Here is a 7,655-nt window from a genome sequence, read left to right on the forward strand (position 1 = left end):
GCTGAGGCAGGAGGATCGCTGCAAGTTCGAGGCCAACCTGTGTTACATAGTGAGTTCAAGACTGGCCTGAACTACATAGTAAGGCCTTGTCTCCAAAAAAACCAATAAATGGGCTGGTGATGTAGCTCAGTGGTCCTGCACCTGGCAAGCACAAGGTCCTGAGTTCGATCCCCGGTACCCGGGGCAGGGGGGGATAAATAAATAAATGAATTTAAAACATTTGTCTTTTTTTTAAAAAAAGGGTGACTTTAGGGCCAGGGATTTAGCTCAGTGGTTCTGGCGCCTGCCTCACAAGCGCAAGGTCCTGAATTCGATCCCTGGTACCAAAAAGGGGGGGGGGGCTTTATAATATTGGTGACCCAAGATGGGAGTGACCAGCTCAATCTCTCAATGTTCTTCACTGGATGCGGCTCTAAAACACCACTGTTTCTAAAATCTGAGCAAAACACCAGTACCTCAAAAATATGAGGATAATGCTCACAGGGCAATTCCAACTGTTCCAAAATTTTTCACTATAGTAAGTGAACATTTTGCAAAATGAAAAACTCATGAGAATGTGTAAGAATTTTAAGTTTTTTGTTGTTGTTGAGACAATCTCACTATGTAGTCCACGCTGGCCTGGGCTTGAATTCACTACACAGCCCAGGCTGGTGTCAAACACAAAATCCTTCTACCTCACCCTCTTGAGTGCTGGGATAACAGGCATATGCCACCATTAAATTTATTTATTTTTTGGTTTTTTGTTTTGTTTTTGGTACCAGGGATCGAACTCAGGACCTTGGGCTTGTAAGGCAGGCGGCAGAACCACTGAGCTAAATCCCCGGCCATTAAATTTATTTTTAAAAGGCACATTGCAGTGCTTGCTTCGGCAGCACATATACTAAAAAGGCACATTGCAGGGCCGGGGATTTGGCTCAGTGGTTTCACCCCCTGCTGCGCTAGCGCAAGGACCCGAGTTTGATCCCCAGTACCAAAAAAAAAAAAAAAAAGGCACATTGCAGCCGGCAATTCAGCTCAGTGGAACCGTGCCTGCCTCACAAGTGCAAGGTCCTGAGTTCAATTCCCAGTACCAACTCCCCCACAAAGAAAAACCAAAAAAGGCACACTGCTTTATAATCTCACTTTCCAAACAATAATACTGCAACACATGACTATACAATAACCCCAATCCTGTATTTACACCACTGATCGATGACATAGTTATCTTTTTAAGCCAATAACTAATTGTAAAATGTTTATCTTTAGGGCTTAGGGATATAGCTCTGCAATAGAGTGCTTGCCTAGCATGTGTGAGGCCCTGGATTCCATCCTAGCACTGGGAAAAAAATTATCTTAAAGTTACCTCTGAACAGTTAAAAACAGCTACAATTTGGTTGTACTGTCTCAAATGAAAGAAGTAGGGAGCAAGCACCAACTCATACCAGGGAACCCGGCTCCACAAGGGGTTGCTTATCTGTGCAATTCCTCTTCTTCTTTCTCATGAAAAGATTTATCCTTCCTCCCTAAACAGGAAGCTTAGCTGTTTAACAACACCAGAGGAACGGTTTGCTGGGTAGTGTTTTGGGTTTTTTCTGTGTGACCGGCAGTTTTATTTTATTAGGGAGAATTTTTTTTTTGGTACCAGGGATCAAACTCAGGACCTTTTGCTTTCAAGGCAGGCGACAGAACCACTGAGCTAAATCCCCGCCCCTAGGTTTATTTTATGAGACAAAACCAAGGCCAAAATTAGCAAAACTTTTCAACTGAATTAATATCACAAGTTTGTGATTTAACTCATAACTAATCTAAGTAACAAAGGAAAAGGGGCAAGATACTTATTTCAGAAAAGAAATAACCATAGAAGACCTAACCTCTTTGGAATTTTTTAAAAAGAAGTGTTTTATTTCTTTCTTTTTCTTTTCTTTCTTTTTTTTTTTGTTTGTTTTGTTATTGTTGTTGTTTTGAGACAGGATCTTGCTATGTAGTCCACGTTGGCCTCAAACTCCCAGCAATCCTCTGCTTCAGCCTCCTGAGTGCTGGGATTACAGGTGCACACCAACAAGCCTGGCTGAGTTTCTGCTTTTAAATGTCTTGCCTGAGGATATCCACAATGATTGTCTTTTCATTACATAATCCCTTTCAGTAAGACACAAGGGCTTGACCTCGAGGTCTTTACATTTTATTCTAAGAACCATGAATCTAGACGTAAGAGATGAACTGGTATCTCATGGTGTCTGTGGAATTGGGCCAGGGCTCAGCTCACATCCTGTGAGATACTGGGCAACACATTGAGCCGCCTGGCCGTGAGGTCACAGCATGCCGATGACCTCACAAACAAAAGGAGTTCTGACTGTGTTCTGCTTCCGTGCTGCAGTGTCACCTCTTTAAAGAGCAACCAGCAGGCTGGGGACACAGCTCAGTGTCAGAGTGTTCATCTGGCGTGCAAACCCTAGCACATGCAACCAATCAACAGAAATGAGAAGGTTCTGTATTCTTGCACCTGGAGCTCAGGAATACAGCTTCTCCCAAGGCAGCATCCTCCCACTGGAGGTCAGCAGCAGAAGCAACACAGGTGAGCAGAGAAAAGCACGCACACCTAAGAGTCAGCTCAACAGTCAGTGTGCACACGGAGACCTCAACTTTTCAAGCTGTTACTTTGGTTCAGCTTGACTTTTTTCCTCCTGGAAAATTAGACTGTATTGAAGAATTCTAAAAACTGAGTAGGAAGTAAACCATAAACATAAAATGTTTCCCTTGCCTTGCTATTCTAACATACTGCTAAGATCATCAGCCCCAACATTTATTTATGTACTAAGAGAAGTGAAGATTAAGATGTGTAAGTGAGAAATTCATATTGAAGCCAGGGCTGGTGGCAAATACCTGTAATCCCAGAACTCTGGGAGGCTGAAGCAGGAGGATAGCAAATTCAAGCCCAACCCAGGCAACTTAGTGACTTGCTGAGACTCCATCTCAAAGTTTAAAAAAAAATCTAAAGAGCTGTGGATACAGCTCAATGCAAAGGCCCTGGGTTCAATCCATGGTACAAAAAAAGAAAGGAAATATTCATATTGAAAATGCCAAAAGGACAAGGACTCTACATAGGTCTAGAACAGTGTTTCTTTGCTAAGAATCGGTAAGTGCCCAGCTGCTTGTTGTTCTGCCCTCATGAACACTGGAGTTCAGGCAGCACAGACTAAAGACTGGTGAAAGTAGTTAAGTAGTTAAAATTCTTAAGCAGGAAAGGACTAATGAATAATTATAACTGTCTCCAGGGGATGGGATTATTGGTGATTTTTTTATCTACTTCGTATTTTCTTGGGTCTTTTAATTTTTATTTAATAAGTAAAATTAAGAAATTAATGGGCCAGGGATTTAGCTCAGTGGTTCCGCTGCCTGCCTCACAAGCCCAAGGACCCAAATTTGATCCCTGGTACCAAAAAAAAAAAGAAATTAATAAGCAGGAGGGGAAAATCTACTGATTCCTGAGCTACAGTATAGTGGCTTCAACAGAGAGAGGCAGGAAAAAGACTGCTGCACTGCCTTCTCCCCAGGATGTGACCACCACATGACAAACCAGCAGCAGTGGGCACTAGGGAGAGACTGCTGTCACCAAGCCTCTTCCATTCCTTCCTGGGTTCACATCTTACTCCTGGCACACTTGGCAAAGCGTCCAACCACGCGACTTTGTTCACCAGCAACAGAAGAGAAGCCTATGAGCAGGACTACTGCTCAGATTCAGCCTTCTGCATCCCTCAGCTCTGTCCTCTCAGGGGCTCCCCCAAAAGTATATCCCCAAAAGCACGTACTGTGGACGGTACAATCACAGGACCCAACCCCGAGTCACCTCTCCTGCTCTCCTAGTCAGAAAATACCTACCCTGGACTTTTCCAGAACTGAAAATAAACTTGTATCAGTTTAAGCACCAAAATCAGTGGGGCTACTGGTTACAAGGATAGTTTATCTGATGCAGCTGCAAAGAGATAAGAACTTGGCTTAGAGCTTTGGAATCATCTTGACTAAGTAACTGCTGAAAGAAATTAATTTTAATGACACAGTTGCTGTGGAAAACAATACAGTGGTGCCTCAAAGATCAAAAATAGACGCTGAGTGTGGCGGTACATGCCTATAATCCCAGCACTTGGGAGGCTGAGGCAGGAGTATCACTGAGAGTTCAAGGCCAGCCTGAAATACAAAGGGAGTACCTATCTTAGAAAAAAAAATTTTTTAATAGAATTACTATAGGAAGCTGCACATGCGCCTGTCAGCCAGCACTCAGGAGGCTAAGGCAGGAGGATTGATTCGAGGTTAGCCTGGGCTAGTGAGACCCTGTCTCCAAAAAAAAAAAAAGAAAAAAAAAACAGAAAAAGAATTACTATATATCCTGCAATTCCATTTCTGAGCATGTATTCAAAAGAATTAAAGAACTGAAGGCAGGATCTCTATGTACATCCATGTTCATGGAAGTATTTTTCACAATAGACAATGGGTGGAAAAAATCTAAGTGTCCATCCATATATGAATGGATAAACACAATGTGATCCCTGACACAAAAAAATTTTTTTAAAGCTTAAATTTACAGAATCACTGGGCATGGTGGTGTATGCCTATAATTCCAGCACTCGGGAGGCTGAGGCAAGAGGATTGCCGTGAATTCAAGGGTAGCCTGGGCTACATAGTGAGTTCAAGGACAGTCTGCACTACATAGCAAGACCCTGTCTCAAAAAAACAAAACAAAAGGGCTGGGGATTTAGCTCAGTTGCACTGTGCCTGCCTTGCAAGAGCAAGGTCCTGAGTTGGATTCCTGGTACCAAAAAAAACCCCAAAATTCACAGAACCAAGAATTTCCTTAAATCAAGCAGTTCCCCAAAACAAGCATGGTATAAATTATGGCCAAATAATAATTATCCAATTTTTTTCACTTTTTGAAGTTCGTTTCTTTTTCTTAATCTTATGCCTGGACCTTCTAGAAGGCCACAAATATAGACATGTACCACTCCACCCAGCTTATTTTTTACTTTTTTAGACAAGGTCTCCCTGTATCACTAAGTCACCAGGCTGAGCTCGAATCTTACTTGATTTGTTAAGGTTTTTGCCCCCTCTTATTTTTAAAATGTCATGGCTCAAAAATAAATAAATACATAGATGTAAGAAGTGAAAGCTAGACTGGAAAATTAGACACAGGGATTCTGTTCCAGCTTGATGATCTTGAACAACTGATTTAATCCCTTCCCAGATCTAGGGGTATGAATCAACTAAAATCAGTGTCCAACTCTATCCTTTTTTTTTTTCTGTTACCGGGGATTGAACTCAGGACCTTGCGCTTGCATGGCAGGCACCGGAACCACTGAGCTAAATACCTGGCCCTCTAACTCTATCCTTTGTTGTTCTAGTAAGTGTTCAGATTTCAAATCCAAACTCCATAAGTAAAAAGCAAAGGATTCAAAAGTGAAAGGAGGGCTGGGGATTTAGCTCAGTGGTTCTGCTGCCTGCCTCGCAAGTGCAAGGTCCTGAGTTCGATCCCCGGTACCAAAAAAAAAAAAGTGAAAGGAAAGCTACTGTGGCTAACCTTGCCACAGTAAAAGTACTCCACCATGGGCCGGGGATTTAGCTCAGTGGTGCTGCAGCTTGCCCCGAAAGAACAAGGACCCAAGTTTGATCCCCTTACCAAAAAAAAAAAAAAAGTACTCCACCACAAGAGGAAGGAACCTGTATCTGAAAGATCAGCTTCTGAGGACTCCTGGCACTGCACTGCCCCAAGCAAATCACACCCTACACCTTAGCCCAGACCCCCACCCCCACCCCGCCCCTCTGAGAGTCTCCTTACACGTGTAGCCCAGGCAGGCCTTAAACTCACTGTGATCCTCCTGCCTCAGTCTCCAGAGTGCTGGGATCATAGACACACAACACTGTGCCCAGCAAAGCCCAGGCCCTTTATAGTTCAGTTCTACTCGTCAGCAGAATGAAAACAATTCCTTATTTACTAAATCTGGAAATTCTGGTGGGAGGCAAAGCAGAGCTGAAGAATTTGCAATGAATTTAACCTGCCAGGAGAGGGAGTTTAACAGGGAGCTTCCAGAAATTGGCACAGGGAGCACAGACAGACTTACCTGGAAACAGCTGTCCCCTGAGACCTGGGAGTGCCCTTCTATTCTAAAACATGACCGTACCTGAACTTGATGAAAAGGAAAGAAGAAGTTCTGAGGACAAAAGAGTAGTTTGAGAGAAAGACGCTCCTGATTTTCAAGTCAAGCATGACAGAAAAATTAAATGGCTGTGTTCTAGTATCATCTTCCTGGGGCTGGGAGGTCCATTCAGTTTGATCCTGTCCCCTGAAGTCATGGTTATGAAAGTGTCAGTTGCATCCTATGTCACTCCACAGAGTCCCCCACCCCCAACAGAGCTCACACAGTGTAACCTGAGCTGTTTGGCCTCATCACCAGAACACTTGCCCAACACTGGGCAGCTTCCCACACTCACTGGTACTCCAACAAAACAGCAAGTTATTCATTCGCTTCCTTCTTTCAGTTTTATTCACATTTGTATTTCTATAAATTAAAAAAAGACTGGAAAAGACAAACCAGAGAAAGTCAAGTATTTCAACCTCGTAGCAGACCAGCAAAACCCCATCAAGCTTAGGCCTGCTTGGGTTAAGCACCTCATCTACATGAATGGAGCTCAGGCACTTGGATGGGAAAGACAGTCAGGCCTGTCTCCCACACAGGGTTGTGCACAGGCCTAGGTCCCATCCTCTGCTGCCGCTTGCAGCAGATCCTCACACAAAGACTTCCGGGGACACAAGAAATGACTCCAAGAGAACACAGACAGAGAAGCCCAGAGCTGCAGTCTTTTCTGACTACCCTTTCTACCCTATCTCATCTTTCTCCACACTCCTGGGGCTGCCGGCTGAATGCCAGATTTTAAGCTCTCCCGTCCGGTTTGGGAATCACACTATGACTAAGCTCCTCGTGGACAGGGGTGAAATCGGACTGGTCGTGGCATCCAAAAGACCTATGAGAGTATTTACTCCACAAGGGCTCAAAAAAGTTCTGACCTGGCTCAACTTTGAAGCAGAAACTCAATAAGTGATCCTGGATGCTGTGATTTTTCAAAAGAAGGATCAAGTAACTGTACTTTACCCCCAAGCACCTGATGGTGACGGCCACAGTGGAGGGCTTTGGAACCCTGGAGCCCCTTGTACAAAGTAGGCCAGTGAAGCTAAGAGCCAGCTGCTCAATTACTACCTCCACTGAGTGACATTTAAGAGCTGTAAAGAGTGAGACTCAAGTTAGACTATTACATTTGTTGACACCACTCTACTTTCTAAAGTGCATTGTCCAACAGAAATAATTGCAAGGCAAATGAGTAATTGTGAATCTTTTCTTTAAAATTGTGAATCTTGGCCAGGGATTTAGCTCAGTGGTTCCGGGGGCGCCTGCCTCGAAAGCTCAAGGTCCTGAGCTTAATCCCCAGTACCAAAAATAAATAAATAAATAAATAAATAAATAAATGAATGAATGAATAAATAAATAAATAAAATTGTGAATCTTGGGCCAGGAAGCTCTGCAGCACAGCACCTGCCTAGCAAGAGCGAGGCCCTGAGTTCAATTCCTGTACCCCAAAATAAACAAACTTGTGAATCTTCTAGTAACCACACTTTTAAAAATTAAAAAGAACAA

At 43.4% G+C, this 7,655-nt stretch overlaps 1 protein-coding gene across 1 annotated transcript in view; it reads right to left on the bottom strand.

Moving 5' to 3' along the window:
* Positions 1-7,387, bottom strand: part of Clip1 (CAP-Gly domain containing linker protein 1) — a 97,367-nt gene extending 89,980 nt beyond the window's left edge. Inside the window, exon 1 of the mRNA XM_087198087.1 lies at positions 6,147-7,387. The gene's annotated coding sequence lies outside the window, so the exon portion shown is untranslated. The remainder of the gene's footprint in view (positions 1-6,146) is intronic.
* Positions 7,388-7,655: the final 268 nt, after the last annotated feature.

This window comes from Heterocephalus glaber, unplaced genomic scaffold (assembly GCF_053883595.1).
Source record: "Heterocephalus glaber isolate CG9 unplaced genomic scaffold, H.glaber_assembly_v1.0 deba00001687, whole genome shotgun sequence".
NCBI lineage: Eukaryota > Metazoa > Chordata > Mammalia > Rodentia > Bathyergidae > Heterocephalus > Heterocephalus glaber.